Source organism: Rhipicephalus microplus, chromosome X (assembly GCF_043290135.1).
Source record: "Rhipicephalus microplus isolate Deutch F79 chromosome X, USDA_Rmic, whole genome shotgun sequence".
Taxonomy (NCBI): domain Eukaryota; kingdom Metazoa; phylum Arthropoda; class Arachnida; order Ixodida; family Ixodidae; genus Rhipicephalus; species Rhipicephalus microplus.
The window spans coordinates 210,092,291-210,113,191 of NC_134710.1; the positions used below are offsets into that span (position 1 = coordinate 210,092,291).

Genomic DNA, 20,901 nt, shown 5'->3' on the forward strand with positions numbered 1-20,901 from the left:
AATACGCTTGCGCCGTCTGGGATCCCCACCAACCTAATCTATCCAAAACATTAAAATCTGTCCAAAATAGAGCATCTAGGTTTATATATTCCGATTACTCGCGCCACACAAGCGTTACTGACTTAAAGATTAAAGCCCATCTTCCAAGCCTTGAACTGCGACGTAAAGTCGCTAGATTAGCTCTTTTTCATAAATTTTTTCACTCACTGTCCGACGCATCTGTTATCATGCCCGCGCATCGCATATCTTCCCGCACTAACCACAACAACCCAGTTTACCCTGCGCATGCCCATACAACTGCTCACCTTCGGTCATTCTTGGTTCAGACAGCGAAGGATTGGAATGACCTTCCGTCCCACGTCGTGCGCCACTCCAGCCCCATTCTTTTCAAAGCGCACATGGAAGAAACCCTGTATTGCCCACCCCTCATGTAACACCCCTCCCTGGGGTTTTTGAGGTATAATAAATAAATAAATAAATAAATAAATAAATAAATAAATAAATGTAGGTTGGCAGACGCTCGCTGCGTCGGAGTTGCGAGGTGACAGAGAGAGTGCATAGAAGAGGGGAGGGGACGGGCATGCGCGATTGTGGGGCGAGGGGGGGGGGGCTAACGCTGCTGAGACGGATGCCTAGAAGGGAAAGCGAGTGCAGGAAGCGGCAGGAGAGAAGTTGAGAGAGTAACGCGCAGCTGTTGGAGAGAGGGAAGTAGGAGAGCTCCGCAAGCGTTGTGTGAGTGTGGATGCCGACGCTTCGGGACAGTGACGCCAGACTCTGCCCAGGCGGCGCTGTGAAAAACGCCGCCATGAGCGCCCCCATCGACGCGCCGGCGATAAATGAGTAGTGCAAAGCGAGCCGACCAGAAGCGAACGTGCATAGGCCCTCTTCTGTTGGTTTTGAGGCGTAGTTTCCTGAAAATCAAGGACCTGGCAAGCTTCTTACTCCAATCCAACCTCGCTTAAGAAGAGTAGAAGCTTATCAAAATGAACTGTGGGTACAATGCGAAAGATGTTTTAGTTATTGCAGCGTACTGCAAGTGGCACTTTTAGTGACACTTGCATTGGATGACATGGCATGACATCGATTACAGGCAAGCACTCCGACGTTCGTTCTGTAACGCTAAATGCGTTAAACTTAACATACACATGTTGCCAAAGCGAAGAAGTGCGTCCGGCACGAATAGCCCTGGCGATTTTCGTCATTGTAGTTGCATTCTCCATCGATCTCTCGCTTCCTGTGCGTTGAACTGTTTTATTATGTATGCTAGAATGTTTTTTTGACTGTTATCATCCGTTTGTATATACTGCAAATGGGGAAACATGCATGCCCACTTTCTCGGCTTTCAACGGAATGCAAAACAGAGGCCTCCGAGATAGCTCCGGCAATCGCGGAGATCAGCGGCAAGAAAAAAGAAACGGGTTGTGGTCACGATCATTTTGCAGTTTACTTGTATGGCGTACATGTTCGCATTTCATAGATAAAGCCCAAACTTAAAGCCTTGAAAGTCCTCAGCCGCAATGCTGTGGAGCTTCAGGTTATCGGCGGTCACGGCATGTGCGATGTTTATCGCGCGCGTCACCTGTCAACTGATGCAGGGCGTGCACCGTGGTGAGAGGCTCTGTTAAGCATCACAATAACATTTACCATGGTTCTCCTTCTTATCAAAGCTACTCAAAACCATAACAGGAGACCTGCATGATCACACTTTCTCACGCGAATGACTGTAGACAACGCAAGTTATTCGCTTACCCAACACAACAGCCCATATCCAGTGCTCTCGCCGTTATGCTTCACGAAAGCTGCGGAAAACAGTGAAACTGAAGTCCTTTACGTCCGTAGCAATTCACAACGCAACTTCTGCGTCAACTGGGGTCTTTTTTCGTAGAGCGCGGAGCTGTTGCGGCTGCTCTTGTTTTCGCTGTGACTCTGGCGAGTGAACCAGCTAGCACTTTACGGCGGTTCAGTTACGCGTCTGACCAGCGGAGAGAAATTCGTAGCTCTTTTTTCCGAGTGTTCATTGCGCAAATACGCCTAATATTTAGTTCAATTGCTGTTTCGTACGCTGTAGTTGCACCTGGTTGCACAGAAAATTGTGCAAGGCAGTAGGGCTTTGAACTACAGAAAGCTGCATCGACAGGTGGCGCTGAATGTCCGCGAGACTCCAGAGTCGGACGTCTATAGCCCCGAGGAAAAGATGCTCGTCTAAAAACTTTATTTGCGGGAACTTTTGGCCGGGAAACTGAAAGTCAGATTAAACAGTGGCACTGATACCGGCGAGCGGAGCACCTGTCGTCGTTATAACCTGATCAGCGGCAGGGCGCATCGGCATTTACACAAGTGGCGGCAGCGAACAATCGAGCATTGCCCCTGGTTGCCGTGTTTGTTCGCCAATAAACTCCATTTGAGGATCTAAGCTCCTCAGTTTAACCTTGCTCTGCGTCAGGCGTAACCGGTAGTACCTCCCGAACAGTGTAATAGATGGTCATGTCTCAGAGAAGTACATACAAACTTCAGTTGAGTGAGGATACTCTAAATGGTGGTGGTAGTGGTTAGAAGATAAGAGAAGGCACCTAATTTCTGCAACCCGGTCGGGAGCACGGCGCAGTGCCTGAAGAAGGTGCCATCAGCACTCGGTGTTCCCAGGTGGTCTCCCTCACAAGTACTGACCGAGCCCAATGCTGCTTAGCTTCAGTGATCGGACGAGAACCGGCGCATTCAGCATGGTATGGCCGATGGCCTAGATGGCGCTGAACCACTACTCTCCGATTGGTTGCTGCACGAGCTGTGCCTTGGTGCGCGAGGAATGAGTGCCTCTCACTCTCTTGGATCGTCGCCGCACATGTCGTATCATCGGTGGGGCATGAACGAAGTGGAGCGGCGGGCGTGGAGGGCCACGGCGGCTCATGCTCGTCCCCAAACAGAGAAACAGACATACAGACAAACACGCACAGACGTCAGACACACAAACATGCAAACAAACAGACAGGAAGAGAAACAGGCAGGCAGATAGACAGGTAGACAAACAGACAGACAGGTGGACGGAAGCATGGACGCACGCAGTGACGGACACTTCGCTCCACTCATCATCATTCACTCCATGGATATGCTGTGAAATTCTCTCATGTTTGCGTACTCGAGCCAAATGGATGATCCTAAAGTAATCTGGAATCATCTCAAACATTTTGGTGTGGTTTGCGTAAGGCAAACCACACCATCTACATGTGCAATAGACCTGTGACATAAAACAAAGAAAGGGGCATGTGTGGAAATATTATACAAGGCATATATATGCTGGCACCCTGATCACAGATTCACCACGGTGGATTGTCCCGTGACGTTATCCGCAAGGGGCGCTAGGGTGGTAGCCGCCATACTTCTGGTCTCACGTGCGAACATCATCGTCGGACCACAACTAAAGATCTCAGCAGCACGTGTTATGTCGATATTTTTCAGGACTAAACAGTATCGCGATGCAAGACCCGCCGCGGTGGTCTAGTGGCTAAGGTACTCGGCTGCAGACCCGCAGGTCACGGGATCGAATCCCGGCTGTGGCGACTGCATTTCCGATGGAGGCGGAAATGTTGTAAGCCCGTGTGCTCAAATTTGGGTGCACGTTAAAGAACCCCAGGTGGTTTCGGAGCCCTCCACTACGGCGTCTCTCATAATCATATGGTGGTTTTGGGACGTTAAACCCCACATATCAATAAATCTATCGCGATACAAGAGGATCACGATAGTATTTCAGAGATACTTTTGAGTATCTGTCTTGCTGTATCGAGATACTTTTCAAAAATGTATTTGTAACTCAGTAGTGAAACACTTTTACGATATATCGCCCGTATCACGATAATAGCGGCTTTTAGCTTGTACATATACTTCTTTACGTTACCGCGTTACCAGATACCGAATAGAATCTGTGCATGCGCGGGTCTTTACGGAACGTAAACCTTCACGTTTCCCGGCGGATGGGGTTTAAAAGTTTACGTTTCTCACCATATAGGAGGGTTGCACGTGACGTCATCCGCTTGAGGCCCTAGCGGCCTTTGCCTCTACCGCCATGTCAATGGTCTAAGCGCGCCCTTTTTGAAGCGGCGAGCGGCAGTGAGAGGTTGTGTGCGTGCCGCTACGTACGGTACCAACGTGGTGAAATTCGACTGAGTGCTTACGCGCGTGACTTCCGAAGTCCGGCGAAACTTCGCTATGAACATAAGGTTCACATTTGCGGCGGATATCGACCCGTTCGACTTCAGCAGCGATGAAGCTGTGCGGGATTTGAAGTGTTATTCCCGCATCAAGCTCACGGAGATTAAGGAACACCTTGTTGGCGGCACAAGCTTTGCAACAAGGGATGAGCTTAAAGCCTGTAAATTGATGGACACCCAAAACTATGTCACTGGCGGATGGGTCCGACAGCATCGAGTTAGAGACCTCGGAGACGGCCGCCGCGTCGTCGTCGGAAACGTGACTGCTTTTCCTTGCTCAGTGCTCGGACGAATAATTCTTTTTTTTTCACCGCGGTGGTGTCGTTTCCCGAATTCTTTGTGTAGAAGGGCTTCACCATTTGCAAGAGCATGTGAGGCGATACAATTGTCATAGTTTGTTCATGGTTGAGCTCAAGCCGCTTACGATCAAAAATGCTCCTTGCTGCAGGGTCCAATGACGCGCGTCGGGCAGTTGCGCACCCATAAATCACATAGTCTCGATTGTAACTGATCGACGTTAATGTGCTCAGCTCTTTAAAGCATGGGTAAACGAGAACGCACTGCGTCGCTGACTGTTTACTAACACGGATAAATCAGTAACACGTAGAACCTACCTGAATGATACCGCTGATAAGCAGCGATCGCGGTCGTAGTGCGCACGCTCGTCTCCTGCTGCGTAAACAAAGCTCCATAGCACGTCGCGAAAACCCAAGTTTTCCACCATAAACGCGAACCTCTAAGATGTTGCATAGGTTCTGAACACTTATCGGAAATTAAATGTTTAACGCACACGTGGTATAGTGTGTGGCTGAACCATCCAAACCTTTTCGATTGGTTTACGATCATTCTAGGTATGGAAGAAAAAAAAAAGCCGACATCAGACGCATTCTTATGACCAGCCTTCTCACTCGAGTGATTGTAGCAACCAAATAAGGCACAGTTCACCATTATGAGCACAGGAATCTTGCACAGGCGCGCAGCCGTGAGTGTACCTCGTACTAGTGTACGTTCTGCGACTGCTTGCCCGCGGCAACAGGGAGGGAGACCACAAAGATGGATGCGCTGCCTCTTCGATGCTGGCGCCATCTCGTGGGCCACGCCTTTGTGCAACCCTCCTATAGGCTTTACGTTTCGCACCCTAGCTCGCAAATCCACCTTCGCTCGTAGAAATTCGTGGTATCCGCGTTGCGGGGACTTGAGCCGTCGAGTTGAAATAAGCCAAAGTGCAAGCGCCAATAGCCATTACATTATTTCAGACGGATTACCATGCCTAAGACATATACGCCGTAAACGTGCAAGCTCCCGACAAGCTGGATGGGTGGCGCTATCTAGCGGGGCAATAGCAGTCATGATTTTCAATGACAACGAAGGTAGTAAGCTTAGAATACAGGAGACCACGCTAGAGATAACAGATAAATACAAATATCTGGGCGTATGGATAAGCAATGGGACCGAGTATCTGAGGGAACACGAAATATACGTGACGACTAAAGGTAACAGGAATGCAGCAGTCATGAAAAATAGGGCACTGTGGAATTACAATAGGTATGATGTTGTGAGAGGAATATGGAAAGGGGTCATGGTTCCTGGGCTGACGTTCGGCAATGCGGTCTTGTGCATGAGATCAGAAGTTCAAGCAAGATTAGAAATTAAGCAACGTGGAATAGGTAGGCTGGCTTTAGGAGCTCACGGGAATACACCAAATCAGGGAGTACAAGGTGATATGGGATGGACATCATTTGAGGGCAGGGAAGCTAGCAGCAAGATAAAGTTTGAGAAGCGATTGAGAGAAATGGGGGAAGAGCGTTGGGCTAGGAAGGTTTTCAGCTACTTGTACATGAAGAATGTCGATACAAAATGGAGGAAGCGAACCAGGAAGTTGACTGGTAAATACTTAGAAAACAGCAGGTGGCCAAACCAAGAAGAACTATCGGTTAAGAAGAAAGTAAAGGAAACGGAGACTGACATGTGGAGAAAGGGCATGATTAAGAAGTCCGCACTAGAGATCTATCGAACTTTTAAGCAGGAAATTGCCAAGGAAAGGATATATGACAATGCTCGGGGTAGTTCTCTACTGTTTGAGGCCAGGACGAGAGTACTGCGAACCAAGACAAATCGGGCCAAATACGAAGGGGTAGACACGGTATGCAGTGCGTGCGGAGAGGAAGAAGAAACTGCCGAACACTTGATAATGTTCTGTAAAGGGCTTCACCCTATAGTTCAGGATGATGGCGCAGAGTTTTTCAAAGCACTGGGGTTTAGGGACCGGGAGGGCAAAATAAACTTTAAGCGGGTAGACTTAACTAGAAGGAGGTTATCTGATTGCTGGCTAAAGTCAAGGCACGAGTGAAAATTAAACTCTTCACTGCAAAGTACGAATACTCAAACTCACTTTTTAAGGAAAAAAATAAATATAGTTTTTGGTTCATTAGGTATTACGGCTTGGTGGCGCTAGCCACCGCCCGACCTAAAGGGTACAGCCATATCCATCCATCCATCCATCCATCCATAGTGAACCAGGTAATTACAAAATTGTTATTGCAGAAACATCGTGCATTGTACGTCTGATGCAAAAACCGCGCAGCGGCGTCATTACAAATGAGTTACCTTTTTAATCATTTTCACCTCAAAAACATCTCGCGCAAGGCAACTTGTTCATGACTTTGGTTGCACAAAGTGTCACAAGTAGTTGGCACCATCGTTGAAGTAGCATTGTATTTTTCATGTTTTTGAGCATACGAGGATACTCTATGCAATAAAAGAACGTCTCGTAATTTTGCCAGAACGATGATTCAATCCTATGTAATTAAGTGCGATTTATATGCAGTTAGCATCGTCATTTATGGTTTGCCAAAACGTTAAGCTATATGCATTTACGTCCGTACGTAAACGATTGTATGTATGAGGATCTAAAACTTTGAAACATATCCGTTCCGGTAAGACGGTAAACGCGAACCGGTATCTCGTAACTCGCTAACGTAAAGTATACGTACAAGATAAAAAACTCTATTATCTATGTCACAGATATCTCGTTACGTTTTTTTATATGAGCTGACGCGTGTTTACAATGAGAAACATTGTTTTAACTGCTGTGAACCTTGGCAGTTGGCGGTGAGATATGCGCCCACCATTTCTACATTTCTGCAGAGGGCGAAACTGGCTCCTACATTCTTGAAAGCGAGCTAGTCGCTTTGCTACCCGCATCCCATTGTGTACCTTCAGGCAGAACTGGAATGAGAATAATCGCCTGCTTGAGCTTGCAAACAACGTTCTACCGCCATTTTGAATTCCAGCTGGGATATTTTCATTGTGAGGATCATTGTATACTGCACAATGGGCGCCAACCAACAGCGTCGTTTTTAAAATGCGTTCCCTCATGCCAATCGAATAAGCAGTGTTTTTTTTTCTCTTGTTTCCTTCCCCCCTTTTTTTGTGGCGCCCATCTGAAAAAAAATTGGCACCGTATCTGCATGTTACACTGCAAATGTTGTCAAAAAATATAATCTTTCGTCTAGGGAGAGTGAACAAAATATTTATTTGATGTTCTGCGCAAGAAAATTCATGAATGGTATTCTGAAGGCGCTGCGTCAGATTGCCTCGAGTGTGCGGCGGAGGCGAACGAGTACATCAAGTCACGTCACACGTGAGACATGAGCGCTATCTGGCAGTTATCTTGGAAAACAAAGCGCGCGGCGTGGGTGCCCGTCTCGGAGGTGATAAGGTGTAGAACGCAAGGCGACGGGTAGGTGCCACCACCATGTCGTCTTAGAAAAGCGTTGGAAACACTTGTCTTGTCGTGCAAGTGGTGCATGGTCAGCGCAGCGTAATAAACGCTATGGTCCTTAGAATTACTTATGTATGCCTCTTCTAGTAAAAAGACACACATACAGAATATCGACGTGTTATGATGCCTCAGATATGCGCAATCATTGTTTTTAAACGAAAATCGCACAAGTATGAACGCTGAATCTTGAGCAATATTGGTGGTCGCTGCGGATGGGGTCGGCCGTTTGAGGTATCGTTTGGTGCCGTTTAGGGTAGCGTTAAAGGCGGCGAACCGACTAATGAACTGACAGACAGACAGATCAAATTTTTTCATCCAAGGTCCTTAAGAAAGAATATTGTTTTTTAAACCGGAACTTATCGAGGAAGCCACAAACCAGTCAAAGAATTTGGTGTGATAGTTAAACCTTCCTCATTCGTGCTTTGCATATCATCGATTCCCACTGTCCGTAAGATTTACCAATTTTTTCCCCTCTCTCTCTTTCTCGTTTTTTTTCAGCGTAGTCTTAAGGCTTTAGTGATAGACGACTTTTTTATCTTGACTATCTCTAACCAGGTTCTAGAGTTTTTTTTTTACGTACGTACACTTGGCGTTACATGGAGGAGGTTTTCGTGTTAGGTATAGATGGTAACACTACTGTCCCCATGGTCTCTTCTCTGTACGTCCTTCCCTACAACTCGATCGGCTACCTAAATTTTACACTTACTTAAATGAAGAAAAATAGGGAAATCCGAGAGACACACGTTGTTTTCATTTCAAATAATTGAAGAACAGAATGCAGCCGGGGATTCATATGAAAATTCAACTGTTGTGGTCAATTAAAATGTAGAAGGAATAAGTTACCACAGGTGAGAGCCGTGATGCCATATGTTATTTCAGATGTTTTGGTAAATGGCCGCGCTAGAGGGAATGAGCGACCCTTATTCTTGAAGAATATTGTCTCACACAGTCGCTCCACAACGGAACGTACACGCAAGAATGTCGGAAGCACGGATACGGTTTTTGATACCACGATTTGAAAGCCAACGAGGTGACCCCACGCTATATATACTAGCACGTGAATACTTCCGAGAATTGTTTTGTACGCAGTATACTTCTAAAGAGAAAGCGCGCGTCGTTGACGGTACAGAGCGTTTCTGTAAACGAAGCTTTCGTCCATTGTCGACAGAATTGTCTGTTGCATAAGTCGCAGTGCACGCCAGGGTCCCGAAAGACGCCGCTTATGACACCGCGGCCTTGCGCGGAACCAATCCGGTGCCCCATCTTGCTTAGGCAGTCATCGATAGATGCCTTATGCCAGTGGCTTCGTGTCATTGTATCCGCAGACACGATGGGATGCTGCCCTGTCAGGAGAAGCTCATGGGAGCCCAGTCGGGAGCGCACATCGCGGCGCGCTAGTGTTTTGCAAGGCCGTGCGGTTGCAACCGACCGCAAGTGCACGAAGAGTCAGCACGGAGTGCGCAACGTGTGGCATACAGGGCCGCTTTGCCTCCCCACACGTGCGGCACCCTTGGCGGCGGTCGACTGCGCGTCTCTGCATTATCGGCCGCTGCCGCGCATGTACGCGTTGCCGCTGACGCGTAATAGACTTCGCAACAGGAGAAGAGCCAGAACACGGGGGTGCCTTCTTTGTCCCTGTCTCCTTTGTCCGTCGCCTGTCTTTGTTCTGCGCTTCATTAGAGGAGCGTCCACCTGTACAAGGCGTCGGGCGCGATACTGCTGCGTGCGTATGCGGCAGCGTGCCGATATCTGGCACCATCGGAGGTCCGCCTCTGCGGAGACCAGTTGCGCACGGCGGGAGTCTCCGATTGCAGTGCTGTACACCTAATTACGAATCGTCGGGTCACTGAAACCGGCAGCATTCTTTCTTTCTTTTGCCTTTTGCCGCGTTAGATTTACACTCATAATTGCGAGGTTTTTTATTTTTTCTTCCGCTCTCGACGAGATATTCTCGTTTCCAAGCGGAACACTACGTAGGTGCCGCCCTAGTTTACCACTCGCATGACGTATGTAGATGACGAAAGAACTATAGTCACAAAGTCCCGACTGGGTATGAATGTAGTTAGATACTCTCTTCGTCTACTTACAGTAGCCATATTAACCTTTGCAACGTGTTTCTCAGTGGGTGTAAGGAGCAAGAAGGCGGTGTAAGGTTTCATTTGACAAACTGTCACACACTTCGGGTGAGGCCCCGCCGATCTAAAATCAACGTGCGGCAGACTCGCGGGCTTCCACTTTACGCTTCGGCCTGCGACGCCTGAAAGGCCTAGAAGTGGCACATTTCAAATTTATTTGCAGGTCGGTCGACCCGTGCGGGGTTGCACGTGTGATGATGTATGAGCCTGAACGACGCACTCATAGAGCAGACACGGACATTTGATTAACACAAACAAGCATTTAATTAAAACAAGGGCATTAACAAGGAAATTAACAGCGACAAAACAAAAAATGCTCTAAAAGAACACTACAACTGGTACATACAAAACACACATACGTGGAATGTTAATAAAATGACAACACGAAGAAACAACAGGAGATACTAATAAAATTTACTAAGAAAATTGTCAGGCTCGCGCTTCCTAACGTCTAAGTGCGATGCAGCGCACACAACTACAATTAATTAAAAGCTGGTTATAATAAAATAACAGTTTTAAAAGTCACAATAAAAAGTTCCATACGGACCAGGCCAGCTCTTGGTACACGTTTGGGATTTCACGGGGTGTCGCTGAAGATCTCGCCAGCTTGGCAGGCGACGAGGGTGCCCGGAATTGCAGCCGTCTCAATACGTTGCGCGGGTCACTCCATGCTCGCCGCCTACGCGAGACTCGCGACACCGACGACCGCACTTATTGCTGGTTGCACGTCAACTGCCCATTCTGATGCAGTCCAAACTCTTTCTGGACGTCCCGTCCCCTCTCGAGGTTATTTCTTTTTCCTCGACACATGTCTCTCTTTTCGGTACAGGTGTAGGGAAGACACGGTGGCGCCGCCGCTGCGTCACTAGTCGCCGGATGTGATTTTCCCAACACAAAAGCGCCCTTCCTTGGGCGATGGGGCGTGCGGGCGAAACGAGGATTGCAGACGTTTGTGACACAAACGTTGATGAGGTTACCGGTTACTACATTTTTTCGCTGTTCTCGTTGAAACTACGTCACCTTCTGTACATAAAAGAACCTAATTTAGTGGTTGACTGTTGCAGGTGCTAGAGTCATTCAGTTACCGTTGGTGGTCCTCTTCACAATCACGCGCTGCTTTGTTTTCAAAATACACTCACACCTCCAGCCGCTCCCCGACATCAACATTCACGTGCACTTACTCACATGCATATTCGTACTGACTATAACATTCATTTGCGCTCACAATCATATTGAGTGACACCCTCTATACCATCTATCATATTCACACCATGAATAAGATAATATAATTAAGTAAAGAAAAGAGGATAAAAGTGTGAGTTGAATCCGTACCAGATGCCTTTAAAAGAACTTGCTGATGGGCTAGTTGGTGTAAGCCTCCTTGGTAAGACACAGCATAATCGAAAATAATTTTTATGGTTTTTTTCAAAGATTGGGAGCTGGGAAGTGCGTATATGAAGACCTCCTCAACATTTAATTCCTGTTACCAGAGAGACTCATTGGTGACAATTATCACCCTTAGCCACCCGGTTAACTAAGATTGAATAATAAGATTCTCAATGACTGCAGTAAGTGGGCATGTTCGTACAGAAAATTTATTTACTGGCAGCTCACTTCTGCGAGCTGTCACATCACCTGTAAATGAAAAGGAAAGCCTCACAGCCATCATGTATTAGGCCTTCAAGCAATTGATTATGTATCACAGTAATAACAAGAAACGCTCGCGGTTGTCTGATATATGGGTATCATGTAAGCCAAAAATTGTAAGTGATCTGCATTTAGCCCTCTCCACCCCACCAAAAATTTTGTGGAGCGCAACATTTTCGATAAACTATGTATCTGCTTCGTCTAACAAAGCCTTCAAATAGATGTTCCAGCCTGCAGTAATAATGCCACCTATTCGGCTACCTGCCGGGATGGAGGGGCCGCGAATTGAAAAAAAAAAAAAAACTGAATTTCGCATTTGCAGTCGAGCTCACGCTTCGTAAGCTTTTGTGGGCGGGTTATGTGCTTTAATGCACTCAAAAACATGCATATGGCCAATGAAGACGCAACACAGCAAAGTTCATTGACTTCACGAATACATTTAGGGTTTTAACAGCTGATTAGTCTGTGTCATGCCAGTGTAGTTAGTGTGGGAAAATTGATCGAATATCGTGCTTTCGAGTGTACGTTTTCAATCACCGTACGTGCAAGGTGTGCGTCTGGAAGCGATGTATCACGCTGCTCGTTTAGCAGCGTACGAACCAGTTCGAAGCACATTCTATTGCGTATTAAGCGTGCCGTTGCACGTACTATATTGGCTCATTCAGTGGTGCGTGACAAAAACTGCTACCGCACGGCTCATGCCGCTTTCTGCAACTGCGTAATGCGAGTTCCTAATCGTAATAACGTTTTGGTGAACTGTATAGCCTCAGGCTTAACAAAACAGTCCTCGGGTAGCCGGTTATCGCTCGCAACGTTGCAAAGAGTGTGCGATGGGACAGACATCTTATGGACGGGTATAGTATGTCTGATGTCCATCAAAGGAGCGGCTCGTTGTGCGGACAGCGGCGGTGGCCCGTGAAGCTGGGCCTGCAGTGGGCGAGTCCAGCAAAGCGAACGCGCGATCTGCGCTCGGAAACACCGAGCAAACACTAAACTGTCAGTAATGCAGAAGCCCTGTGCGCTCGCATTCGAAATAGGTCAGCACATTCGGGGTGGTGGCCCGATGAGCATCCTCATGCAGCGAACCGCGGGATTAATGGCGGTGGCAACGCCCACTCAGGTCTCACCACGGCGCGCCCCCGGCCATCTTGGCAGCAGTTGCTATTAATAGCACCCCCCCCCCCCTCCACCGTCCTCTAGCACAGATTCCCCACCAGCCTAGGATGAGCCGATCGATTGGCCAGATCTGGAACGAAACCATTTGATGATGACGGTATAAATGCCGTGTGCCATGAGTGCATGGAGGGCAAAGTCTGCAAGGTGCTTGCGGACGGCGAGATGGGCTCGTCTCATTGAGCCCACAATTTCGATTCACTGACGCTCGCCTTTCCGATACCCTGAGCCACCTGCAAGAGCGCAGGTGCGTCATTGAAATTAAAATAAATTCTGGCGTTTATACGTGTCAAGACCACACAACCACGCATATGATTATATACTGGGGGAGTCTCTAGATTAAGTTGCACGACGTCGTGTATTTTAATGTCCTCCTAAGTCTGAGGTGCGTCCACCTTCTTTCTTGTTATTAATAAATTTTGCTCCCATCGAATTCGGGCGTTCGCGACTGAGAATCGAAATGGCGTTCTCGTACGTATGGTGGGCTTGCAGTCAGAGCCGCAAGCTCACGATGGCGGCCCTCGCGCTTTTGGACCTACAACCATATCGTGCTGAGCACGCTTTTTTTTTAACCAGAGAAAGGTGGATGATAGGGAGGCAGAAGTAGGGTGGACAAATGAAAGACTGCCGTTGCTTACTTTTTCTTGCATGTAAATCAACAATAAGTAATCAACAAAGCAGGAAGTAGGTGCACGAACACTGTAATCACCGCCTAGCCTTCACTCCGCCGCGGTGGTTTAGTGGCTAAGGTACTCGGCTGCTGACCCGCAGGTCGCGGGATCGAATCCCGGCTTCGGCGGCTGCATTTCCGATGGAGGTGAAAATGTTGTATAGGCCCGTGTGTTCAGATTTGAGTGCACGTTGAAGAACCTCAGGTGGTCACATTTTGGAGCCCTCCACTACGGCGTCTCCCATAATCATATGGCGAGTTCCAGACTTAAACCCCACATATCAATCAATCCGCCTGGCCTTCGGCATTGCCCTTTGTTACTAAGCGTTGTTTGCACAAGTATGAAATGCAAGCGTGCTCAATGAGTAGTTTTTTTTTTAATCATGTAACCGATCCGCCGTGTCATTGTAAAGGACGCAGGAGAACGCTATAGTGTAATTCGGACGAGCTATAATATAGTTGATGCAAATCAAATTCATACGCCACTTACGTATATATATATATATATATATATATATATATATATATATATATATATATATATATATATATTGTCACGTCGCTCCAGGGGGTGTCGACAAGGTTTATTGATGTCCGAGCAACAGGGCTCTAACCAAGCGCGTCGGTTGGGCTTGTTTGCCAGAGCGGGGGTCCACGCGCACTTTTTTCTTCTCTGTGGTGTGAGCCTTCACCTTGGCATACGACCCACTACTAGAAGTAGGTGGCAATATATATACATACATAAACGGGTACGTTTCCCGGCCTACAGCACTATCATATAAAACTATCATAGCTATTGATTGGTTCCGTTACCATCGTAAACGGGTATGTGTAACAGAAATGAGGTAGGTCCCACTACTCACCGCTGGCCCACTAAATATGAAGAGGGCAAAAGTTAGCCCAACAAATGAGCCAGTCAGTTTATGTTCCTTAAAGAACCCCAGTTGGGGCAGTTGAAATGAAGAACGAGAAATTGACGTGGCCAGCGCGTAGGCACGATAACTGCTGGTCATTGTGGGTAACTGACTGGGTTTCAAGAGACAAAAAATGAGGTGTGCAGATGAGATTAAGAAGCTGGGAGGCATGACATGGCAGCAGAAAGCACCGGAGCGGTTTAATTGGCGGAACATGGGAGAGGGCTTAAACACCCCCCCCCCCCACACACACACACACACACACATATATATATATATATATATATATATATATATATATATATATATATATATATATATATATATATATATATATATATATATATATATATATATATATATATATATATATATATATATATATATATAGCACCTCATAAAACTACAAAAGATGGCAGCAGATACGCTGAAATGAACCAACTATAACCCAGCAAAAAACCATCCCGAAAGCTCTTTGCCTTGCGGTGGGCGTAGTGAGGCAGATGATGATTATAGTGGTGGGGATGACGATGATGACACCGCTAAGATCGTTCTCTAAGGTTAACTGGTCAGAAGTGTTTAGTATGGTGCGGTAGGTAACGCAGTCGTCTATATTACTGGTTACGTGCATAGGTAACTTGGTTTACAGAGATGAAAAGTATAGCAAGCAAAGAACGGACCCTTGAGGTATTGCTGACGTTACTAGAACAAGAGTAGGTATATGTTGGTTACTTACAACGACGTATTACGATTTATAATTACACAATGAACTCTGTTATTCATTTTAAGATGGTGGGATGTAAGTTCACATTCGAGAAAGTTTCGTAAGCAGCCGCTGAGGAGCCACTTTATCCAACGCCTTAGCTTATACTCAAAAAAAAAAAAAACAGCGTCGGTCTGAACGTTATCGGCGATGTTAGTACATGAATGTGATGCAAGAAGACTGCTTGCTGCGTTTCACACCCCTTATAGAAGCCGTGCTGTGAAGGATGGAAAAGTGGTTGCTGTCGCAAAAGCTTATTGCGTGGACGTAAATGACATGCTCCATGAATTTGCAGCGAACGATTGTTAGGGAAATGGGGTGGTAGTTTAATAAAGAGTTTCTATCACCTGCTTTGAAGACCGCAGTGACCTTCCACATCTTCCAGTCGCATGAAATGTTTTGGGAGAAAATGAGTGATAGTACTGTGACAAGAAAAAGTGAAGCGCTAACGTTTTTTGGGGGGTTTAGGGATACTTACATCCATGCCAGCAGATGATAATATTTTATTTTTTCTATTATGGGCAATATTTAACTCGCAAAAACTTGATTGCTGGCCCGTAAAGATTGTGAATAAAGCCAAGCGAGGTAAATAGAAATGTATGTTTGATTATTCAGTAAAAATCTTAGCAAACGTAGCGTTGAGCATGCAGATTTGCACTATCTTCGTCAGCAATCACTTCACAAGAATAATTTATTAGTAGTGCCACGCGGTTTGTCAGCCTTTAGTGTTTTCTAAACTGCCTGTAAATAGCTTGCAATAGATTGGGAATATATAAAAGGAGTTGTTTGCGTGACTCAGGGCTGAAAGATAATTGCGGTCAGCTTCATAATACTTGTCCTATTCATCTGGTTGACTTGAACGTTTAGCAGATAATGCTCGAAAAGATAGTTGCTCGGGAATAGCACACCACCGCCGCGAGTGCAAACACTGTCATCTTGGTGCAAAAGGAAGCTCAGTAATTCTGACAGAACATCATCAATTATGCCATCAATCGGCCACGTTTTGGTAAGTATTAGTACGTTACTTTCAGAGGGTAATACAGTGATATAGATAGTTCCCGTGAATGTTAGTGAAAACAGTAGAAGTGAGAGAGTGTTGCTATATAGAAACCACAACAGGTGTCAATTTTTTTTTGTCCCGGTGCCTCGAGTGCTACGAAAGTTTGGTTCGTCCTCACAGTAGCGCGTTTGTTTCATGTGTAGCGTTTTAAAGTGTGCAGAAAATGATTTGTTCTCGCTTCTCGCAAGCGCAATCACTTGTTTTCGAGGATATTGGAGTGAGCGTGAGAAGCCTTCACGTTGCCCCACCGCGGTTGTCTGCAAAGGTACTCAGCCGCTGACCCGCAGGTCGCGGGATCAAATCCCAGCTGCGGCATTTTCGATGGAGGCGAAAATCCTGTAGGCCCGTGGGCTTAGATTTGGGCGCACGTTAAAGAACCCCAGTTAATCAAAATTTCCGGAGCCCTTCAATACGGTGTCGTATTTATGGTGGTTTGGGGACGTTAAACGCCACATATCAGATATTAGGCTTCTGCACAGAGGTGTGCTTGGTGAGCATGGGTAATGCGATGAGAAACGGGGATACTGCGCTATAGGCAGCTGCTTTCCCCCAACCACGTATGTCGTCCCACTTCCTGTGACGCTGGTAATGACGGCAGCACGTCATATCGATATTGCTCGGGAATCGCTCATCCGCTGCTCATCGACCAATTTGGACGCGCACGCGAGCTTATGGCAAGAGGCGCTCCCTCTGCGCACCTCCAAGTCGCGCGTGGGCGGTCGCTTCGGAAAGGCGCGCCGACGCGAAAGCTCGCCGGTGCAGAGGTCATGCGTGGCGAAACATCTCTTCGCTCGTTGGCGCGGCGCCGTGTGCAAGCAGGACGCGCGGAGCAGACAGGTATCGCGTTCGCAGCCTCATAAGCGATCAGCGACTCGAAGGGTTCGATATGCTTTCCTCTCCGACGCTTGCAGTATGCACGCCGAGACAAACGCGGCGACGCATGGCTGATGCACGCACGCTTTTTTGCGAGTCCAAACGAAAGCTGCTGCAATGGATTAAAAAGCAGACAATGCTGAGCTGGATAACGTGATCGATCTCTTGCGTCCGGCCCGGTCTGCCGGTTACAGTGCTCGTTCTTGCACAATCCTCGCTCACTCTACTGAGCTCACATCGAGGGTGCCGCAATTCGCATTCGAGCGTCGCTCAATGCGTGTGAACACGAACGCATATAGATCCGCGCCGCGAGCTGTGACCCGTGCCACGTTGGGAAGGAATGCTAGTATACGTTCGCGCGACCGGTTTGTCCTTCCTAGTGTGAAGTAACATGCAGTATTCAAGTACTTAAAGAGGGCACTTTTTGTAGTTTTTAAACTGCACAAGGTTTGGATTGGGCGTAGAACACGAGAAATGCTTGAGTAACTGACTTCCTCGTTATTTATTATCTTCCACCTCATCATCATAATCCTGGCTACGCCCACTGCAGGACAAAGGCCTCTCCCATGATGCACCAATCGACCCGGTCACGTGCTTTCTGCTGCCACGTTATACGGGCGAACTTTTTGATCTTATCTGCCCAACTAACTTTCTGTCTCCCCTTCGTCCATTTGCCTTCTCTAGGAATCCAGTCAGCTACTCTTAATGGCAGCTATTATCCTGCCTACGGGCGACGTGTCCGGCTCATGTCAATTTCTTCTTCTTGATTTCAACTATATTATCCTTAACACCGGTTTGTTCTCTAACCCACACTGCTCTCTTCTTGTCTCTTAATGTTACACCTATCGTTTTCTTCTCTATCACTCGCTGCGTTATTTACCTTCTTATTGAGGGTTAGTGGCACATTACCATCCATGATTTGAGAATGCTTGCCGAATGTGATCCACTACATCCTTATTATTCTAGTTATTTTACTCTCTTGGTTCGGCTCCATGGTTACTATCCTGTCCTAAAAACGCATATTCCACTGAAGAATAAAAGTACGTCGTTCAAGTTACTTTTGAATTCGGCAGCAACGCCCACGACATGTCCCAGAGGGCAGCCAAGTAAATCACATGGTCCTCATTCCCTCCGTGTGGGGTGTGATCCGCAGAATATGCAATCTTATTACTGCGCTCATCACATAAGCCACGTGAAGAGTAGTGTTGTTAGTGGAACTGCGCCAGAGCCCAAGAGAAAAGATGAGAAGAATGCAAAACGCCGATGTGTAGTAAAAAATTCGGTGAAGCCATAGCTCAGAATTTTTCTTCTGTTTGACAAAGTCAGGCAAAATAAACCTCCAAGACCCCGCGCCTCGTTTGAGCGACAAGAAGAGGCCCAGTGAGGCTGACCCTCGGTACGGTACCGAATGAATTTGCGCGGCCTCGCGCGACAGGCACCCCAGGCCGCGCTTTGTGACTTCTACAGTGCGGAGGTCAACCGCCTCGGCTGTGCAGCTCCTTCTAGGCCATGCAAACACGGCAACGGGGCAACATGCCGAGAGTCGTATGGCTCCGACCTCCAAAAGCAAACATGTGCCATGATGACCTCGCTGCTTCGCGACTCGAATGTCAACCCTGCAGGAGACGCGAGCAGACCTGTGGCGAGCAGGACCCGTGTCCGCACTGTCGCTTCGCGCTGTCGCCTCGGCACGCGACGGACTTCACGCAGGGCGCTCGCGATAGCGCGTATAAGCACTCGGGTGGCTGACTCAAGGCGGAACGCATCAAAGGCTTCACTTGGCGCGCTCCGTGACCGAGGCACGGCAAACGCACGACCCATGGAATGATCTGCTTGACGCGCTACGACAACATTGGTCTCGAACTGCGCCCGCGGGCTCGTCAGAAGGTCACTGCGAGGCTCGAAGGCATGCCCACTGCCTTGAGAGCCGTCGAAAGCAACCTAAAAATGTGTGATAAGACGAGAAAAGTTGTCCCCATCCTGTCTTGCTCTCCCTTTAGAGAAAGAGAATATATATTTGCCCAGCTCGAACTTAGCATGAATGTTCTCCGCAGGCGGAATATACATTGCTGTAGGGTGCAGTGCATACGGATGTACTGCGCTGAGCTTGCGTCAACTTAGTGCGGAATAACTGCAAGCTGCTGACTTGATGACGAGGCGGTATAAGCAATAATATTGAAGAATAAGATTTTATATAAAAACGCCGTGTGCTTACATTCGCTGTTAGCACAGGCATATTTTCATACATCATGACTTCATGTCCTGCTGGCAAATAACAACTTCAAATGACAATGACGAACTAGTAGGGATAAACTTTGTGGAGTGCGGTGATCAAAAAGACGCATTCTATACAGAGTGCGATGATCGGTAAAGGAAACCGGTTAGGCCACACTTGTCCAGATCGAACGCGCTGCAGTGATGAGAGGCGTTCGCTTGAATTATATAGCACTGGCATTACCTAAAAAGTACACACTCTTCACGCATTAACTGAAACCGTTGCATCTACGCTACTGCATGGTGTGCTTCAGGAGGTACACGGGTGACGTAAAGACGACAACGTCGTACCTGCGTTAAGAACAACAACGAAGAATGTCACGCACAGAAGTGAAGTGCAGTCTTTCATTTGAGTGGTGAATACTTATTTATTTATTTAATTATTTATTTATTTATTTGTTTGTTTCGTAATACCCTCCGGGCCAAAGGCATAATGAAGGAGAGTGAAACAAGATTTTTTACTTATACAATGTTAGCTAATAATAAAGAAAACTAAAAAATACGTTGCAAACGCACGATTGTAAACGCGGGGTATAAGCACCGCACTTCCACTTCATTTATTAAATGCGAAGTATTTTTATGCGTACTGCTAACACTTTGGGCGTCTATCTGCATATATGTTTATCTGTCTATCTAGCCACTTAAGTCTGGGTGCTCTCGTCATCATTCACTTAGCTTGGCGTGAACCAAAGTTAGTATGGGAGAGGTAAGATGGTTTCAAGAATACGACGCGTTGGTCAAGACATGAATAATGTCACGATTCCGTCACGTACGTCGCCAAACACTTCGCGCCAGACAGTGGCACATACCCCCGGGTGGGTATGTGTCACTGAATACTCGCATGTGCCCCAGGTGATTGACACTTAGTATCTATACACTCAGGAACGACGAGAAAACACAGGGACAATTTTAATTAGTGAGCGTTAAGAAAGACACGACATCGTCAGCGTTTACCCGACGAATTCTATAAATAAATGCGAGGGTTCCAGTAGGAGTTGAACTCGAGCATTCTGCGTGTCAGTGAAGCATTATACCGCACAGAGCCACGCCAGTTCACGGAACTACTTTTCAAATAGACCCTCATTATCATGCTGGCTATCCAATTTTAACGCATGAGCGTTGAAAAGCTCGTTTCGAAAAACTTCCGGTGTCAGCGTTGGTGGCGTCGTTCGTCGTGAGCAGAAAATCATCATCCTATGTGTGACCGAAAGATCGAGAACGATGCAAATAAAATAAAATGAAGAATAAATTATTGATTTGTGGGGTTTAAGTTCCCAAACCACCATATGATTATGAGAGCGCCGTAGTGGAGGGCTCCATAAATTTCAACCACCTGGGGTTCTTTATCGTGCACCAAAATCTGAGCACATGGGCCTACAACATTTCCGCCTCCATCGGAAATGCAG

General features: G+C 47.1%; 1 protein-coding gene and 1 non-coding gene across 2 annotated transcripts in view; one reads left to right on the forward strand and one right to left on the reverse strand.

Annotated features, from left to right (window-relative positions):
* Window positions 1-20,901, forward strand: part of LOC142777083 (uncharacterized) — a 112,166-nt gene that overhangs the window by 3,656 nt on the left and 87,609 nt on the right. The window lies entirely within an intron of this gene.
* LOC119187819 (5S ribosomal RNA) lies at window positions 2,619-2,737 on the reverse strand. Its single transcript, XR_012888324.1, has one exon. It is a non-coding gene; the product is annotated as a 5S ribosomal RNA (ribosomal RNA).